Source organism: Chiloscyllium punctatum, chromosome 15, assembly GCF_047496795.1.
Source record: "Chiloscyllium punctatum isolate Juve2018m chromosome 15, sChiPun1.3, whole genome shotgun sequence".
Lineage (NCBI taxonomy): Eukaryota > Metazoa > Chordata > Chondrichthyes > Orectolobiformes > Hemiscylliidae > Chiloscyllium > Chiloscyllium punctatum.
In genome coordinates this window covers 56,981,206-57,002,255 of record NC_092753.1, presented here as the reverse complement: position 1 = coordinate 57,002,255, position 21,050 = coordinate 56,981,206, and the positions used below count along the sequence as shown (strand labels likewise).

General features: G+C 41.1%; 1 long non-coding RNA gene across 1 annotated transcript in view; it reads left to right on the top strand.

Moving 5' to 3' along the window:
- The window catches only part of LOC140486277 (uncharacterized), a 361,646-nt gene that overhangs the window by 179,456 nt on the left and 161,140 nt on the right, over positions 1-21,050 (top strand). The window lies entirely within an intron of this gene.

The window sequence follows — 21,050 nt, the reverse complement described above, 5'->3', positions numbered from 1 at the left end:
TTTGGCTAACCTCCAGTCTTACGACACCTCACCTGTGACTATCGATGATGCAAACATCTCAGTAAGAGGCCCAGCAGTCACTTCCCTAGCTTCCCACAGAGTTCTAGGGTACACCAGATCAGGTCTTGGTGAGTTATCCACCTTGGTGCATTTCAAGACATCCAGCACTTCCTCCTCTGTAATCTGGACATTTTGCAAGATGTCACCATCTATTTCCCTACATTCTATATCTTCCATGTCCTTTTCCACAGTAAATACTGATGCAAAATATTCGTTTAGTATCTTCCCCATTTTCTGCGGCTCCAAACAAAGGCCGCCTTGCTGATCTTTGAGGGGCCCTATTCTCTTCCTAGTTACCCTTTTGTCCTTAATGTATTCGTGAAACCCCTTTGGATTCTCCCTAATTCTATTTGCCAGAGCTATCCCATGTCCCCTTTTTGACCTCCTGATTGCCCTCTTAAGTATATTCCTACTGCCTTTATACTCTTCTGAGGATTCACTCGATCTATCCTGTCTTTACCTGGCATATGCTTCCTTCTTTTTCTTAATCAAACCCTCAATTTCTTGAGTCATCCATCATTCCCTGTACCTACCGGCCTTTCCTTTCACCCTAACAGGAACATACTTTCACTGGATTCTCGTTGTCTCATTTCTGAAAGCTTCCCATTTTCCAGCCATCAGTTTACCTGCGAACATTTGCCCCCAATCAGCTTTTGAAAGTTCTTGCCTAATACTGTCAAAATTGGCTTTTCTCCAATTTAGAACTTCAACTTTTAGATCTGGTCTATCCTTTTCCATCACTATTTTAAAATGAATAGAATTATGGTCACTGGCCCCAAAGTGCTACCCCACTGACACCTCAGTCACCTGCCCTGCCTTATTTCCCAAGAGTAGGTCACGTTTTGCACCTTCTCCAGTAGGTACATCCACATACTGAATCAGAAAGTTTTCTTGTACACATTTAACAAATTCTTCTCCATCTAAACCCTTAAGACTACGGCTGTCCCAGTCAATGTTTGGAAAGTTAAAATCCCCGACCATAACCACCCTATTATTCTTACAGATAGCTGAGATCTCCTTACAAATTTGTTTCTCAATTTCCCCCTGACTATTTGGGGGTCTATAATACAATCCCAGTAAAGTGATCATCCCTTTCTTATTTCTCAGTTCTACCCAAATAACTTCCCTGAATGTATTTCCAGGAATATCCTCCCTCAGTACAGTTGTAATGCTATCCCTTATCAAAAATACCACTCCCCCTCCTTTCTTGTCTCCCTTTCTATCCTTGCTGTAGCATTTGTATCCTGGAACATTAAGTTGCCAGTCCTGCCCATCCCTGAGCCATGTTTCCGTAATTGCTATGATATCCCAGCCCCATGTTCCTAACCATGCCCTGAGTTCATCTGCCTTTCCTGTTAGGCCTCTTGCATTGAAATAAATGCAGTTTAATTTATTAGTCCTACCTTGTCCTTGTCAGCCCTGACTCTTTGACTCACTTCTGTTCTCAACTGTACCAGTCTCAGATTGATCTCTTTCCTCACTATTTCCCTGGGTCCCACCCCACCTCCTTACTAGTTTAAATCCTCCTGAGCAGCTCTAGCAAATTTCTCTGCCAGTACATTAGTCCCGTTCCAATTTAGGTGCAATCCATTCTTCTTGTACAGGTCACTTCTAGCCCAAAAGAGATTCCAATGATCCAAAAATGTAAATCCTTCTCCCGTACAGCAGCTCCTCAGCCATGTATTCATCTGCTCTATCCTCTTATTCCTGCCCTCACTAGCTCGTATCACAGAGAGTAATCCAGAGGATCTCCTTTTAAAATTCCTACCTAACTCTCTGTAATCTTTTCCCTTCCCAAGTCGTTGGTTCCAGTGTGGACAATGACCTCTTGCAGGCTCCTCTCTCCCTTGAGAACATTCTACACCCTGTCTGAGACATCCTTGATCCTGGCACCAGGGAAGCAACACACCATTTTGATTTTTCACTGCTGGCCACAGAAACATCTGTCTGTACCTCGGACTAGGTAGTCCCCTAACACAGCTGATCTCTTGGAACTAATGTACGCCTCATTGCATTAGAGACAGTCTCAATACCAGAAATTTGGCTGTTCATGCTACGTTCCCCTGAGAATCCATCACCCCCTACATTTTCCAAAACTGCATACTTGTTTGAAATGGGGATAGCCACAGAAGACTCCGGCACTAACTGCCTACCTCTCTTACCTTTCCTGAATTTAACTCATCTGCGACTTTTCCCCCTTCCTGTAACTGGCATCCATCGCATACCATTGCTGTTGCAAATTCCTCATTGCCTCTAACTGTGTCTCCAACTGATCCATTCGATCTGACAGGATTCGCAACCAGCAACATTTATTGCAGACATAATCCACGGTAACCCGTAAGCTCTCCTTAAACATCCACATCTGACAAGAAGTGAATATCACTCCACCAAAGGCCACTTTTGCTCCTTCACAATCTGCAGATCCAGAAAATAACACTGTCTTATTCCTCTACAAAACACTGCTCCAGGTTAAAACTATTCACTTATTTGTTTCTGTGCTGTGACTTCACCTAAACAGTTCCTCCAAGATCAGTTGTGAATTTCACTGCTTGTTGATTTTCCCAGATGCACTCCAATGTCCAGTGATACATGAATTCAAACAGCAAAGGCAGTAACTGTGCAGGTTCACTGTGGTGTTAGTTTCTTTCTCTTTCTCTGTCCTGAACTGACCTCACCATGTGCTTCTTTTGTCTGTACATCTCCCTTTTTAAAACTGCTGTTGTTTTTTACTTTCTTTTTCCAAAGTTCCAAAACGATGCAACAGTGAATGAAACAGTAATTGCTGCTCCTGGAATTCGAGGAAGTCACCTCCAACACCTAAAATACCTCAAAAAAGGAGCAGCTGTTACAGCCAGAAATTTTTCCTGTCCTCCATCTTGGATTACCCAGAATCCTCTTAATTAAATGGATTGCAAATAGTTGGGGCCCAAGGACTGAACCCTGCGTCAACCCACTATCTACAACTTGCCAACTAGAAAAGCCCCATTTATTTTAATTATCTGCTTTCTGTTGGTTAGCCAATCCTCCATCCAAGCTAATAAATTTCCCTTAATCTCATCCCAACTTGTCTATTAAACTTTTGTTCAGCATTTTATAAAATGCCTTCTGTAAGTCCAGATATGTTAAATCTACAGGAACCCCATTATTCATTTCGCTTGATACATTTTCAAACAACTCGAGCAAATTCAGAAAATCAGGATAAATCTGATCAATTGTGCTTTGACATTTCAAATGTCCTATTGCAACTTCCTTAATAATGGATTTGAATAATTTCCCAATGATACATATTAAACTAATTGGTCTGTAATTTCCTACACTCTGCCTCTCTCCCTTTTGAATAAGTGCATTATATTAGCATTTTTCTAAATCAGTGGAAACTTCTTTTCTCTTGTGGGATGTCAGAATTACTGTGGACTAGGCCAGTCCACTCAAAACATTCTAAAGCAGGCAACCAGACCATAACTTTGCAATTTGTTTAGGTAAGTGTACAGTGAAAATTACCCAGACTACGTTAGCTAGGTTGTCTACCAGGTTTTATAACAGACAAAACGTATTTACAAAATTACACAATGAAACACAAAGAACAGAATAAAGAACACTTACACAACTCAATCTATCCAAGCTAGACTTAATGAATACACACAACAGTCCCAATAAAACAGTAAAAATGGAACAAATGCCAACAGGTTGAAGTTAGAAGGGCAGAAGGAGAGAGAGTTTAGCAGCCTATTTCCACACAGCTGAACTCCTAACTAGTTCTGGACTGAACTACTCAGCTAGAGAGCTGACCACTCCCCTTTCATTATACAGATCACAGAATATGACCACATTGGCCTGAGGTCTCATCTGTTTACATATATACAAGAGGCCTCTCAACATCCTTTTCCATCTCTGTACCAAACTAGTCACCTCAGAGCCGGGAGGTTTTTATAACCCCTCTGACAAAAACCAAGGACACAGTATCCTTGAGAAAAGGAACAGTTTTTAGAAAAAAGGGTCCAGCTTTGTGACAGAATTTATTGCCCATCCCTACTTACCCTGGAGAGGATATTGGTGAGCTGCCTTCTTGAATCATTGCAGTCCAACAATGGTTGACTTTCAATGCTCTTATGGAGGGAATTCCAGGATTTTGACCCAGGGATGGTGAAGGAATGGCTATATATTTTCCGAGTTAGGATGGTGAATGGTTTGGAGTGAACTTGCAAGTACTGGTGTTCTCATATCTGCTGCCCTGTCCTTCTAGATGGAAATAGTCATGGGTTTGGAAACTGTTTTCTGAGAATCTTTAGTGAATTTGTACAGTACATCTTGTAGATAGTACACACTGCTGCTACTGACTATTAGTTGTGGAGGGAGTGGATACTTGTGGATGTGCTGCCAATCACATAGCCTTCTTTGTCCTAGATAGTGTCAAGCTTCTTGAGTGTTGTTCTTGAAACTGCACTCATCCAGACAAGTGGGGAGCATTCCATCACACTCTTGGCTTGTGCCTTGTAGACAGTGGATAGGCTTTGGTGAATCAGGTGGTGAGTTATTTGCTGCATCATTCCTTTCTGTAGCCACTGCATTTATATGGTGGTTCAGTTAAGTTTCTGGTCAATGATAACCCCCAGGATGTTGATGGTGGTGATGGTAAGACCATTGAATGTCAAGAGATAGTGATAGGATTGTCTCTTATTGAAGATGGTCATTTGCTGGCATTTGTGTGGTACAAATGTTACTATTTGTCAGCCCAAGCCGATATTATCCAGGATTTGTTGAATTTGAACATGGACAATTTCAGTATCTAAGGAGTTGTGAATGGTGCGGATCATTGTGCAAGCATCAGCAAACATCCTCTCTACTGACCTTATGATTATCGGGAAGTCTTGATGAAGGAGCTGAAGATGATTTGACCTAGGACACTAACATGAGGAGCTCCTGCAGAGATGTTCTGGAGCTGAGATGACTGACCTTTAACAACCCCCACAATCTTCCTATGGGCCAGGTATGACTTCAACTAGCAGAGAGTTTTTCCCTGATTCCCATTGATTCCAGATTTGTTAGGGTTCCTTGATGCCACACTCAGTCAAATGTGGCCTTGATGTTAAAGCCTGTCACTCTCACCTCACCTCTGTCATGAGGTCAGGAGATGAGTGACCCTGGCAGAACTCAAACTGGGCATCACTGAGCTGGTTATTGCTGAGTAGGTGATGCTTGATAGTACTGTTGATGCCACCTTCCATCACTTTACTAATGATCAAGGGTTAACTGATAGGGTGGTAATTGGTCAGGTTGGATTTGACCTGCTTTATATGTATTGGATAATTTTCCACATTGTCGGGTGGATGCCAATGTTGAAATTGTACCAAAAGGATTCGCAATAGCTGGAGGACAAGTCTTCAATACTATTGCCAGAATGTTGTCTGGGCCCATAGCCTTTGCAGTATCCAATGTCTCTAACCATTTCTTGATATCACATGGAGTGAATCAAATTGACTGAAGCCTAGTATCTTTAATGCTGGGGACCACTGGAGAAGGCTGAGATGGATCATCCATTTGGCATTTTGGCTGAAGATTGCTGCAAATACATTAGCCTTGTCTTTTGCACTAATGTGCTGGGTTCTTCCATCATTACAGGTAGGGATATTTGTGAAGCCTCCTTCTCCAGTGAGTTGTTAAATTGTTCACCCCTCTTCATTACTACATTGCAGAGCTTAGAACTAATCTGTTGGTTAGAGGATCACTTAGCTCTATCACTTGCTGCTTATACTATTTGTCACACAGTAGTCCTGTTTGGTAACTTCACCACGTTGACATCTCATTTTTAGGTTAGCCTGGTATTGCTCCTGCATGCCCTTCTACACTCTCCATTGCACCAGGTTTGACTTCTTGGCTTGATGTCATTGATTGGATGGGGGATATGCTGGGCCATGATGTTGCATATTGTGTTGTAATATGATTCTGTTGCTGTTGATGGCCCACAATCCCTCATGGATGCCCGGTCATTAGTTGCTAGATCTGCTTGAAGACTTCCATTTTGCACAGTGTTAGTGCCACATAACATGATGGATGGTATTCTCAATGTGATGGCAAGACTTCATCTCCACAAGGACCATGCGGTGGTTGCTCTTGCTGATACTGTCAAGGGCAGATGCAACTGTAGCTGGCAGATTGGTGAGGATGAGGTCAAGCATGTTTTCCTTCTTGTTGATTTATTTGTTAATTTGATTAATCAATTATACATATATTGAAATCACCCATGCTTATTGTTTTACCTTTCTTACAAACCCACTGTATTTCCAGGTTTACACAGCACCCCACTTCGGTACTATTGTTTTTTTGGGATGTATTGATCACTGCCACGGGAGATTCTTTCCCTTGCTTTTTCTTATTTCTATTCAGGCTTATTTTACATCTTGAAGTCTAGTGCCTATAGTATTTCTTGTCACATCACTTATTTATTCCCTTACTAATAAAGCTATAACATTTTGTCTTCCTTTTAGCCTATCCTTCCAAACATTCAGTATTCTTATACCTTCAATTATCAAACCTGATCTCCCTGCAATCACATCTCAGTATTTGCCACCAAATCATACCCATTCATCTCAATTTGACCTGTTACTTCATTAATTTTATTCTAAATGCTTCGTACATTCCGATACAAGTTTGTTCTATTACCAGTTTCCAAACTCTTATACGATTCCCTTGGTGCTATATGACATTCTGTTTTTTCCTTTTATTATCTGGTAAAATTATCTAAAATTCAATCTGTATCACATGTAATTAGAGTGGGAAAGTATAAAATTCCTTGGTCCAGTAATTAATGGACACATCAACCCAAAACAAGCAATTTCGATTCATCAAAGTTCAGAGATATATGTTAGTGTCCTATTGCTCTCCTTTCAAATGCTGAAACATTGCATACTGGAATAATTTTTATTTAAAATGTAAGCACTTCAGATATAGTATTACCAAACCCAAAGTGTATTAAGGGATTGTCTACATCTTTGTCAGTTTTGTATTACTTCAATCAATTCAATATTCAGGGTTAGCATGACTAAATTTTGCTAAATGCAATTTTAAAAGCTCCAAAATTTCTGAGTCCCGAAGCACAGGCTTATGTTTGTGACGGAATAACAATTATCTCTGCCATATCCTAGGTGAATTCACAGTATGCATAATGTAATGGGAGGACATGAATTAATTGCCCTTCTACTGTTGAATTGCTCAGCCAAATGCTGTGAAAGCAACAGTGACTGCAGCTGAAGCATTTTTCATGATTGTGGAGTTCAGAACTAGGGGGACTTTGTCTCAGAATAAGGGCTCTGATTACTAAGCAAAATTGGTCCTGGGAAATAAGGAGATATTAATGACTTAGATTTTGCCATCAGTGGCAAAAGAATGATGCCCATTCTGGCCTCAGTAGAAGCTTCCACAAAAATCCAGCAGATGTCAGAGACTGGAATTTCTCCTCTGACATTCATTTCAACTTGGCATTTTGGAAAGATGATTTGTGATGTTCAACTACAGGGAAGACAGCAGAAAAGTTGATAAATCAGTGGAAAATTGTTTACATACAGCAAAGCAAGGAGTAAATCATATTTTCATGTAGGACACAGACTGCAGTACAACTAATTCTTGGCGATCCTAATGTATTGGCTTCCTGTTTGCTATAGGGAGAAAATGAGCACTGCAGATGCTGGAAATCAGAGTCGAGAGTGTGGTGCTGAAAAAGCACAGCCAGTCAGGCAGCATCGAGAATCAGAAGAATTGACATTTCGAGTATAAGCTGTTCATCCTGATGAAGATCTTATGCTCAAAACATCGATTCTCCTGCTCCTCAGATGCTGACCAGCTGTGCTTTTCCAGTACCACACTCTCTATTCTTCCTGTTTGCTATACACCACCTTGCCCCAAACATTTGTGACGACTTCATTCATACCAGCACTTTTGGACCCAGAGGCCAGTGAAACAATAAGGATGTTTGACCATGGTGGTCAATAGAATTGTAGCATCCCTACAGTACAGATGGAGACCACCCAGCCCATCGAGTCTGTACTAACTTTCCAAAGTTTGCTCAAAAGCTTTATTTTTTCTTTTACTCCCACTTCATCTTAATGTTGTCAAAGGTCCTGCAGCTGTGGTGGAGGAAGCCTGCTCAGCAGTGGAGCCCAGCAACACTGAGCGTTTGGTCAGGCTACCTCAGGAGCACTTTCCTTTGATTTGATTTGAATTGAATCATTGTTGTCACATGTATCTAAGTACAGTGAAAAGCTTTGTTTTGCAAGCAGTACAGTCAGATCGCAGCAAACAAGGACATACAGGTCACAGAGTGCTTAGACAGAGACATACAAGGTTTACGAATTTTCTGATTCAATATGTGGATGTACCTACCAGAGAAGGTGCAATACTTCTTGGGAAATAAGGCAGTGCAGGTGACTGAAGTGTCAGTGGAGGACACTTTAGGGCCAGTGACCATAATTCTATTAGTTTTAAAGTGGCAATGGAAAAGGACAGACCAGATCTAAAAGTTGAAGTTCTAAATTGGAGGAAGGCTAATTTTGACGGTATTAGCAAGAACTTTCAAAAGCAGATTTGGGGCAGATGTTCGTAGGTAAAGGGGCAGCTGGAAAATGGGAAGCCTTCTAAAATGAGATAACGAGAGTCAAGAGACAGTATATTCCTGTTAGGGTGAAAGGAAAGGCCGGTAGGTATAGGGAATGCTGGATGACTCAAGAAATTGAGGGTTTAGTTAAGAAAAAGAAGGAAGCACATGTCAGGTATAGACAGGATAGATTGAGAGAATCATTAGAAGAGTATAAAGGTAGTAGGAGTATATTTAAGATGGAAATCAGAAGGGCAAAAAGGGGACGAGATAGCTTTGGCAAATAGAATTAAGGAGAATCCAAAGGGTTTTTACATTAGGGACAAAAGGGTAACTAGGGAGAGAATAGGGCCCCTCAAAGGTCAACAAGACAGCCTTTGTGTGGAGGTGCAGGAGATGGGGGTGATACTAAATGAGAATTTTGCATCGGTGTTTACTGTGGAAAAGGACACAGAAGGTATAGAATGTAGGGAAAAAGATGATGACATCTTGAAAAATGTCCAGATTACAGAGGAGGAAGTGCTGGATGTCTTGAAATGCAAAGAAATGGATAAATCCCCAGGACCTGATCAGGTGTACCCTAAACTTCTGTGGGAAGCTAGGGAAGTGAATGCTGGTGCTCTCACTGAGATATTTGTATCATCGATAGTCACAGGTGCCGGAAGACTGGAGGTTGTCTAATGTGGTGCCACTGTTAGGTGACTGAAGTGTCAGTGGAGGACACTTTGGGGCCAGTGACCTTAATTCTAGAACTTTAGAACTTTAGAAAGCTGATTGGAGGCAGATGTTCGCAGGTAAAGGGACGGCTGGAAAATGGAAAGCCTTCAGAAATGAGATAACAAGAATCCAGAGAAAGTATATTCTGTCAGGGTGAAAGGGAAGGCTGGTAGGTATAGGGAATGCTGGATAACTAAAGAAATTGAGGGTTTGGTTAAGAAAAAGAAGGAAGCTTATGTCAGGTATAGACAGGATAGATCGAGTGAATCCTTAGAAGAGTATAAAGGAAGTAGGAGTATTCTTAAGAGGGCAATCAGGAGGGCAAACGGGGACATGAGATAGCTTTGGCAAATAGAATTAAGGAGAATCCAAAGGGTTTTTACAAATATATTAAGGACAAAAGAGTAACTAGGGAGAGAATAGGGCCCCTCAAAGATCAGCAAGGCGGCCTTTGTGTGGAGCCACAGAAAATGGGGGAGATACTAAATGAATATTTTGCATCAGTATTTACTGTGAAAAAGGATATGGAAGATATAGACTGTAGGGAAATAGATAGTGACATCTTGCAAAATGTCCAGATTACAGAGGAGGAAGTGCTGGATGTCTTGAAACGGTTAAAAGTGGATAAATCCCCAGGACCTGATCAGGTGTACCCAAGAACTCTGTGGGAAGCTAGAGAAATGATTGCTGGGCCTCTTGCTGAGATATGTGTATCTTTGATAGTCACAGGTGAGGTGCCGGAAGACTGGAGGTTGGCAAACGTGGTGCCACTGCTTAAGAAGGGATAAAGACAAGCCAGGGAACTATAGGCCGGTGTGTCTGACCTCGGTGCTGGGCAAGTTGTTGGAGGGAATCCTGAGGGACAGGATGTACATGTATTTGGAAAGGCAAGGACTGATTAGGGATAGTCAATATAGCTTTGTGCGTGGGAAGTCATGTCACATAAACTTGATTGAGTTTTTTGAAGAAGTAACAAAGAAGATTGATGAGGGCAGAGCAGTAGATGTGATCTATATGGACTTCAGTAAGGCATTCGACAAGGTTCCCCATGGGAGACTGGTTAGCAAGGTTAGATCTTAGAGAATACAGGGAGAACTGGCCATTTGGATACAGAACTGGTTCAAAGGTAGAAGACAGAGGGTGATGGCAGAGAATTGTTTTTCAGACCAGAGGCTTGTGACCAATGCCACAAGGATCGGTGCTGGGTCCACTACTTTTCATCATTTACGTAAATGATTTGGATGTGAGCATAAGAGGTATAGTTAGTAAGTTTGCAGATGACACCAAAATTGGAGGTGTAGTGGAGAGCAAAGAACGTTACCTCAGATTACAATGGGATCTTGATCAAATGGGTCAATGGGCTGAGAAGTGGCAGATGGAGTTTAATTTTGATAAATGTGAGGTGCTGCATTTTGGGAAAGCAAATCTTAAAGCACTTATACACCTAATGTAAGGTCCTCAGGAGTGTTGCTGAACAACGAGACCTTGGAGTGCAGATTTATAGCTCCTTGAATGTGGAGTCGCAAGGAGATAGGATAGTGAAGAAGGCGTTTGGTATGTTTTCCTTTATTGGTCAGAATACTGAATATAGGAGTTGGGAGGTCATGTTGAGGCTGTACAGTATATGGGTTAGGCCACTTTTGGAATATTTCTTGCAATTCTGGTCTCCTTACTATAAGAAGGATATTGTGAAACTTGAAAGGGTTCAGAAACGATTTACAAGGATGTTGCCACGGTTGAGGATTTGAGCTATAGGGTGAGGATGAATAGCCTGGGGCTGTTTTCCCTGGAGCATCGGAGGTTGAGGAGTGACGTTATAGAGGTTTATAAAATCATAAGGGCATGGATAGGATAAATAGACAGTCTATTCTCTGGGGTGGGGAGTCCAGAACTAGAGGGCATAGGTTTAGGGTGAGGGGGGAAAGATATAAAAGAAACATAAGAGACAACTTTTTCACACAGAGGGTGGTACGTCTATGGAATGAGCTGCCAGAGGAAGTGATGAAGGCTAGTATGATTGCAACATTTAAAAGGCATCTATGAATAGGAAGAGTTTGGAGGGATATGGGCCGGGTCCTGGCAGGTGGGACTAGATTGGGTTGGAATATCTGGTCGGTATGCATAAGTTGGACTGAAAAGTCTGTTTCCATGCTGTACATCTCTATGACTCTATGACTCTGTGACTGCACAGAGGGTATACGAAGTAAGGTCAATATTAACAAAATCAACATTATTTGAAGTTAGAGAGGTCTATGCAGCAGGGAAGAAGCAGTTCTTGAACCTGTTGGTGCTTGTGGTCAAGGTTCTGTATCTTCTACCTGACAGAAGTGTTGGAAGATAACATTATCGGGTTGGGAGGGGTCTTTGGTGATGTTGGCAGCCTTTCCACAGTGTGGGACAGTGTATGTGGAGTCCATGGATGGGAGGTTGGCTTCCATGATGGTCTGTGCTGTGCACACAAGTTTCTGTAGTTTCCTATGGTCCTGGGCAGAACAGTTGACATACCAGGCCATTATGTACCTGGATAGAATGATTTCCATGGTGCATCTGTAAAAGTTGGTGAGGATCCTTATGGTGAAAAAGGGATTGCTTCTGAGGGCCCTAATGACTGATGGCTGGGGCAATGCAATGCAGGCACGTACATGTATCCAACAGAGCCTGATGGTGCTGGATCTGGTTCCCCATTGCAACTGCCCATTCCATGAAGGTAGCCAGACATTTGCATTCTTAAGGCAGCTGAGTCCCAGTGATATAGCTGCACTCCTGCACCTTCTAGAGTATGAGGGTCATTGCCTCTCACATAGCTCTCTGTCACTCCTGTTCCTCCCTGTGCATGTCAATGAAGCCCCTGATTACTAACACCACAGGCTCCTATTTTGCCTGGGGCTGACCAGGAGGTTGTTATCTGACAGTCCTCCAAGTACCAACTGCCTGGGTGTTTCTTCCTCATCTAACTGTGAAGCTGTTGCACCGAGGTACTCACCAGTGCATGCTCCCAAACTGCGGAGTCAGTACCTTGGCTGGTGGGAGATGAAAAAGTAGCCTTGCTAATGCTTCTTTTGATGCTTCAGTACCCTCATCCTCAGAAAGCTGGCAGAGCAGGCTATGAATAGCCCAGCAGTACCTGAAAGACACAATAGAGAGAGGTCATCAGGCTAGTGGTTGGAAGTGAAATGCAATGAATGAAACTGACAGTAGGGTGAGAGCTGCAGTGGAATGAAGAGCATTGCTTACTCATTGGTGGAACATGCATGTCTTAGTTCTGATCTACTCCTGCAAGGGCCAGGATTTTCTCCTCCTGGGAGAAATTGTCAAAAGGAGTAAATTACAGGCTCCTCCAAAGATGTGCATTTTAGATGAATTGGCCATGCTAAATGCAGGATTACAGAAATAGGGTAGAGGCTGGATCTGGTTGGGATATTGTTTGGACGGTCAGTGAAGACTTGATGGACCAAATGGCCTCTTTACGCACAGGTAGGGATTCTATGATTCTTCTATAATTCTAGGTGGGTGAGGAGCCTAATGTTGGGCACACCTCCACTCATCTGGGCCTTTTCTGCTCTATTGTGGGCTATCTTCTCCTGGATTGAGAGACACGTAGGAATTGAATGAAATGGAAATGAGCTGGCACAACTGTTAGTGTTTAGATTAGATTAGATTACTTACAGTGTGGAAACAGGCCCTTCGGCCCAACATGTCCACACCGCCCCACCGAAGCGTACCCACCCATACCCCTACATCTACATCGACCCCTTACCTAACACTACGGGCAATTTAGCATGGCCAATTCACCTGACCTGCACATCTTTGGACTGTGGGAGGAAACCGGAGCACCCGGAGGAAACCCACGCAGACACAGGGAGAACGTGCAACCTCCACACAGTCAGTCACCTGAGGCGGGAATTGAACCCGGGTCTCCGGTGCTGTGAGGCAGCAGTGCTAACCACTGTGCCACCGTGTTAGTGCAAGTGGTACAAATGTGGACAGAGGGCTCCAGGTGAATGAGTAACAGTATGGAGGCTGTGCAGTGTTTGGTAAAAACCATGTGGGAGGTTGGAGTGTAATGTGAATGAGTGAGGGAAGATGCTGCATGCAATAGTGAGATTGGTAGAACATGAGCGTTGTTGTGAGGTAGGTGCAGTAGCAAGTTTGGTGAGAGTGAGGTAGCAGAGATAAGAGTGTGGTACTGGCAGAGCACACAGCATCATTGATATCACGTGGCTGTTCATTGGCTGTTCCTCCATGCCATGGAAACTGACCCAGGTGGCAACCTCAGACCAAGCTGTCAGGATCTGGTGGCATGACCTTCCCTGCTGGAGACCCTCCTTAGTACCACCCTGTGTCACTATTGGAGAACCAAACACAACACCTTCTAACTGAACATCTGTCAACAAGCAGGCCAGCTTCAGAATGCCAGTGCTCATCTGAGTGAACAGTGGTCTTTTAAAGGTGATGCAGATTCAGCGATGCTAGTCTTTTAGTGAATATTGACTGAGTGCCAAGATGTTTCAAGATTGGCACATGATAAGATGGAACTAGAATTTGACAAGAGTGACAACATAGGGCACGTTGGGTAATTATTGAAATTAGTTTGGTAAGATACAGTGACAATGTTTGCTAGGTCTCACAATGAAAATCCCACCAAAAACCTCAACCACTTTTCACAGATAAAGAAACATACAATTCAGCCCACAGCCTCTGCGTTAACTTACAACTTTCACCTGACTTCTCACTTTGTCAATATGTCTCCATCATCTTGAAGCTTTTTGTGATTCTGTTCACCGTGTGATTATCCTTACTTTGCAATCAGCGAATCTTAATATTGTACTACCATGCATAAATCTAAATAATCTTCATACTTACAGAATAAAAAATGGATCTAGTACTGACCCTTCAAGTGCACCTCTTACAACCCCATTCCCAACTAAATAAAACACTTAGTGTGCTTTGCTGTCAATAGTTTTACATTTCCTTATATATCCATAATCAAATTTGCATGGGTTGCATAATTTTTAGACACTTTATCGAATGCCTCCTGAAAATTAACAGCATTTCCTTATTCCATAAATCAGTCAATTGGTCAAAAACTGTCTTAAATTTGTCAAGGTCATTTGTTGTAACAAATCCAACCTGGCCATATCTAAGTACAGTACTCACAAATTTGATCTAGTTTTTCCAGTTCTCATTTACTTTGCATGCAAACAAATGTTTATGTAGCTTTTTCAGTTGAGGTATGACCTTGCTAGCTCCATAGGTGAGTTTCCATGAGTAAACTGGCTGGAAATGTTTTCTCCCACAATGCAAAAAAAAATTGATTAGAAAATTTAAGGAAGGAAAAAAATGTCTCGTAATGTTATAACTGTCTTGTGCATGTATCTGTTTCTGTGTGTGAGGAAAACATACAAGGTCACATAATAGATTCAAATGCCTATTTGATCACATTTTTCTATAATGCTAATTAAAAAACCAAACTCTGAGGCATTACATGCATGGATTTGTTTTCCTTCTTTACGCTTTTCTTCTTCTGAGAGGATTGATTATGATGCTACTGTAAGGGCACTATTTGCCTTCCAATGGCTTACGTAAACAACAATATTGTATATGTAAACGCAAAAATTGAGTGTTAGCTTATTGAAGGAGATCGTCACAGTTGAGCCCAATCTGACTCTTCTCCGAGTCTGCATGTGTACATTTTCTAGAAAGGTTACTGAATAAGCAATATCTTTAAGTTGCACCTGAACATCAGGTAATAATAAAAAAAGAATATGTCATAATACTATTTTTTCAATAAAGGTATAGCAATTGTATGGGTCTAGATCAGAGTGGTGCTGGAAAAGCACAGCGGGTCAGGCAGCATCTGAGGAGCAGGAAAATCGATGTTTCGGGCAAAAGCAGGATGTTTCATTCCTGATGAAGGGCTTTTGCCCAAAACGTCGATTTTCCTGTTCCTCAAATGCTGCCTGACCTGCTGTGCTTTTCCAGCACCACTCTAATCTAAACTCTGATTTCCAGCATCTGCAGTCCTCACTTTTGCATAGCAATTGTATGAGTCCAGCTGTAGCTCTTTTTGCCTATTTTTAATAATTTGCATATAACAATAAGAAGAGGACTGTTCTCAAAAAGAGCTGAAAAATGTTAAAAAGAAATTGTGTTTAATTATCATACATTCAATTGTTGGACAATCCACTGTAGATTAAACTAATAATTGCTGCAATCTGATTTAAACATTGCAGTATTAAAAAATGCATTTCTAACATTCCCTTTTCAAATCACCTCAGTCCAGTTTCACTGTTTATAGCACTGAGGCTGCTCTAATCACTTATGGCACTTTATATGACAGCTGTGAGTCAAGATCACTTACTGACTTCTCTGCATCCTTTCTAATGTTCAATCTCTTCTATATTCTTTATCTTCTATAATTCTTCTATTATCTCCTGGGTAAAGTTGTTACTTGTTCCTGTCATACTCAAGACATTGGGATCAATACATATGCAGCAATGTAGATTTTCCACTTCTGCACAATTGCCTCCAGCATCTATCTTTGCACTATTCTTTTGTCTTGATACCTTCTGCTTCTAGAAAAATTTATTGGGTTGGATATTCCTTGTTGCATTTGAATTGTTCTTAGCACCCACTGGTATTATATTACCAAGATATGATCTCGTTGTTTTTAGTGAGCTTTCTTTATTTTCCTGATGAGCTCAAGGCAGAAATTTAGCAGGCCACCACTGAGGGATGTGGGGAGAGGGAAAGCGAAGAGAGTTTGCAAGGTAGTGTGCAGAGGAAAGAATCTCTAACCAAGATACAGTTGACAGAAAGATCAAAACAGCCATTCTGTGCAAGTATACATGTAAATCAATATAGTTCCAGTCCATGTAAATCTGAGAGCGATGCATCTACAGAGGACAGAGGCCCTTATTTTAAGGACGCTTCAGTTAAAGTGATACTGTTTATACGCAGCAACAAAAGACTCCTAAAGGGGCAGAATGGTGGCTCAGTGGTTAGCACTGCTGCCCCCATAGTGCCAGGGACCCAGGTTCAATTCCAGCCTTGGACGACTGTCTGTGTGGAATTTGCACATCCTCCCCGTGTCTGCGTGCATTTCCTCCACGTGCTCCAGTTTCCTCCCACAGTTCAAAGATATGCAGGTTAAGTGGATTGGCCATGCAAAATTGCCTACATGATCCAGAAATGTGCAGGCTAGCTAGATTGGTTATGGGAAATGCAGGGTTACAGGGATAGGGTAGGGAGGTGGTTCTGGGTGGGATGCTGTTCAGACAGTCAGTATGAAAATGATGGGCCAAATGTCCTGCTTCCACAGTGTAGAGATTCTGTGATTCTATGACTAATCCCTGCAGGTCATGGAAATGAGTAGCCACATCACCTCACTTTAGAAGTGTATTTTGAAAATTGGGTTGTCATGCCTGTGATGTGACACAGCTTGCATTCATTCTCTCTACTTTTATTTTAAAGAGGAAAATGCCCAACAGTAACTACTCAATCACCCATGTTTTTTGTGGTGCAGTCATTAGCCAAGTTTCCTCCATAGCGAGAAAAGTATTTGGCCAGGATCAAAAGGCAACATGAGTCAGAGTCAAGAGGAGCTACGGAGTTCTTAAACAGCGGGAATGTTTTGAAATTTGCTATGAATGATACATTTCTACTTCTAACAGGATAATGTGGAATGATTTAGAGCAAAATGGTGGCTACTTATGTAAAGTAATGTCTCCAAAAGCAGCCTTGGAAAAAGCCTGTGGAGAACTGCTCAAAGGCAGCAACTGATTGATTTGCTTCCTTGGTACTTGGAGGTACTTACTTGTTGATCATTTCCAACTCAAGTAAAACTATGAAATATTGTCAAAAAGGGACCAGGATGACAGGGCTCATTAGATATTGGGCTCAGAATTAAGCCAACTGAAGTTTTCCATTTTGTGCCATGCTAAGAGCTAGCACAATTCAGTCATTGTTTTGTGATGGAAGTAAAGCCTTCTCAAATATTATCAAGGGAACAAAACAAAGTGCCCTACTCTGAGCTACAGATAGGGTGCCTTGGGTAGCAGTGAGCAGCAATTAGAGGCCATATATATTGATGGTTTATTCAGGTAATTTCAATTCTCCTCCTCAAAAATTCACAACAGGAGGTAATTTAATAGAAACTACTTGGACCCTCAAACCCTTAATACAATGTGAAAAAAGCCACATTGTAAAATGCTTAGATCTACGCTAAAGATGCTTGAATTGTATTTAAGTACAGTCAAAAAAGACTAAGGAAGTTTTAAGTAAACTAACATGTTTGAACAAAATAATATTTTTATGCATTATTAAAACTTTACCTTTTTTTCTTATTAGGCTCACTATCTATATAATTCTTAGGTGTCCCATTGCCAAGGTATTACCTATTGTTTGTGGCTACAGAAGAATAACAAGAAAAACGTCCTTGCAACAAACCACACCAGCTGCATGGATAATTTCCCAGAAGTTTTCCTCAGTCGTGAACAGGACTGGTCATGAGTAATATGTAAACTGGATTGAAAAATGATCCTTTTCTTCATTCACATAGTGTCAAATATTAACTGTGCAAAAATATGCTAATTGGAATGCAAAATAATATCCCCTAAGTTATCAGATTCTGTAAACAAACACAATTAGTTAATTTATCTGTGCTATGGTGCATTTTTGTTATGAATCAGATCAAGACTGCTTAAGCTCATTTCACAACCAGCAGCCAGAGACAAGTAAAATTAGACTGGATTGAAACTAAATTCCCAAGGTGAAAGGAAAGTTACAGAACAACCATACTATTCACTTCCCACATAACTGCTTTTTTAAAAAAAAATTCATCTCGTCTTCAGTCTGATTGAAGTAGTTAGTGTATATAGTGTCTTCAATTCTATGTTCATAAGGGCTTTTGTCCGAAATGTCAATTTCGCTGCTCGTTGGATGCTGCCTGAACTGCTGTGCTCTTCCAGCACCACTAATCCAGTCTATGTTCATAGTCTAGTGAAATAAATTGCAATATCAATTTCAGTATTGTCAAAACAGGACTATAGAAATGGAGTATTCTTTTGGGAAAAAAAATCAGGAGTAGAACTCTGTGGACTTCAGTTAGTTTCACTGTAAACCCTGGAGAAACATAAATGCCATTCACATCATACATCCAGAGTTTCCAATGAATTTCTTTCAAAGTTACAACAGGAGACCAGGAACATCCTACAGAAATCCTCTCCATAAAAATTTCAAATCCCCCCATGCTCTCACCTCCTCTTAATTTCAGTAATGTCTTTCATCTCTACCACTGAGAACTCTGACTCTTGTGCCCCCCCCCTTCCCCCCACCAAGTTTCTTCACACCACTTTCAGCTGTCTGGACCTTAAGCATGGAAATAATACTGATTACTAACCAAATAAAAATGTCAATGCAAAAATACAGCTGCCTCTGCTGAGCAGTCTTGTGAATCATCTTACTCCTGCTAAATAAATTTAAGCTTAACATTGTCCAACAGCAAATTCCACTAGCTTTAAACAAGATTGTGTTAACAACACAGGGAAGGAATATAACTCTTAAGTCTTACCTTAAATCTAGTTTCTGAAGTATTAAAATGTTAGCACAATAATGCGAACAAAAGAATACTTTCATTCCCCAAGTAATCTCTCTTCCTCATCTGAGTATAAGCTAGTTTACCATGAATGGAGATGAGTACAATTAGTCAGCATCCCTCTTGGCATCCAGCATGACAGAGAATGAGTAGAGCTGACAGAGAACACAACAAGGTGGTCAAAGACCAAGTAGCAGGAGGGTGATAAAGTCTCTGAAGAAGGCCATAAATCAGGTTGTTCGGCCAGCAACTCTCTGAGCTGAGCTTTAGTGAGTGATAGAATTTGTTGATCGGCACACAATGATGGAAAGTGCATTGAACACTGTGTGAGGCTGGTGGTGCAATGGGTGGAAATCAACATTTAAAGATGTATTTACTGACCTTGACCATTTATGTGAGGTCATTGGACTTTTTGCAGCCCTGAATTAAGGTCCTCATGGCTAGACTCCAGGCATTGACCATCACTGCTATCTGCTCTCACTGCCTATGCTTAATTTGTCCTCTGTGGCCTTGATCCCTGTGGGCAGACAATCTCTCTCCTCCTGACCATCAAAGCATGCAAAGCAACATAAGAAAACCTTTGAAGCATGCTTTCTGTCTTGTCTGTATGCTACCTGCATGGGAATAAAAGGGCACAGTTTTATTATGCACTACAATACCTACATCAGTTTTTGGGACCTGCCTAATTTTGTGGCCTTTATATTTAGGAAGAATAGGAATTATAGATGCTTATTAGAGGCAAGAATACTGCTAAATATATCAGTTAAAGGACATATGGAAATAATTTCCTACTGGTATATTATCAAAAGAGAACTCTTCTATGTGCAGTACAAATGGACATCTGAGTGTACTTGATGGAATGCAGAAATCTAGCATTAATATATATCAATTCAATCCTCTTTAACCATAGGGGATCAGGGACATGTGATTTGTTGAAAACATGATGCAATACCAATTTTGCATCAGATTCAATTTTTATGGGAACTTGGACACAAAACAAATTTACCTTGCCAGCGCTAAGATGTTCTTGTTTCCCAAAGTCAGTTTTGTAGAAGCTAACTTGATTCAATGCCAATGTTCATTTAAAGTATTCACAGTTAACTAAAGAACCAAACTGCAGCTAGTTCAATTCAATAAAAAATAGTAGACTCCACAGACACTGGAATCAAGCTGGATGTATCCAACCAGTATCACTCAGGACACTGAACATTCTTTGAAAACCGCATGAAAATGTCTATGGCAGGAGAAATCATGATTGTTCCATCCTTCCATGATCATTTTAAAAATAATGGACCAGACTTTACATAGTTTAGCTCAGTGGAAGACAGCAAATAGCATTAAATACAGGAAACTAGACATTTAAAGAAACAGAAAAACTTTGAAAATACAGAAAATTGCAGCTCATTCACCTCAACAGGAACTGAGATTCACACACATAGATCAGTGGTAGCCTAATGATGGAAATATGTTGTTGACAAAGGAGAAGAACAGATTGTTAGGGTACCCAAAGCAAAAGACAATGGGAGTACGACTGGTGCTAGATAGATAGAGTGCTAATGTTAGATAGTGTGCTAATGGTAGATTTTTTTAAATTTCAAAAATATACTTTATTCATAAAATATTTTGATGATCTGTACAATTGGTCATGCCATACATACATAAACATTCCATTTCTTGGCATACAGAGACAGAGTAATCATTCATATATACAGGTCTCCTAATGGTAGATAGTGTGCTCGTGGTAGATAGTATGCTAATGGTAGAGCAGGGAGCTGGTTTGGAGGTAGTGGTCAGGTTGCCTTTCTCCTCTTTAAAGTTGTATTAAGGAAAGGAAAGATTTCTAGCTGTTTTGAAAAAATAAACATGAGTAATTTCCTACTTGGTTTAAATTTAGAATAAGAATACTTTTACTAGGATTTACAAGGATTTTGCCAGAATTGGGAGAGGCTGAATAGGCCGGGTCTGTTTTCCCTGGAGTGACAGAGGCTGAGGGGTGACCTTATAGGGCATGGACAGCGTAAATAGACAAGGTCTTTTCGCTGGAGTGGGGAAGTCCAGAACTAGAGGGCATAGGTTTAGGGTGAGAGGGGC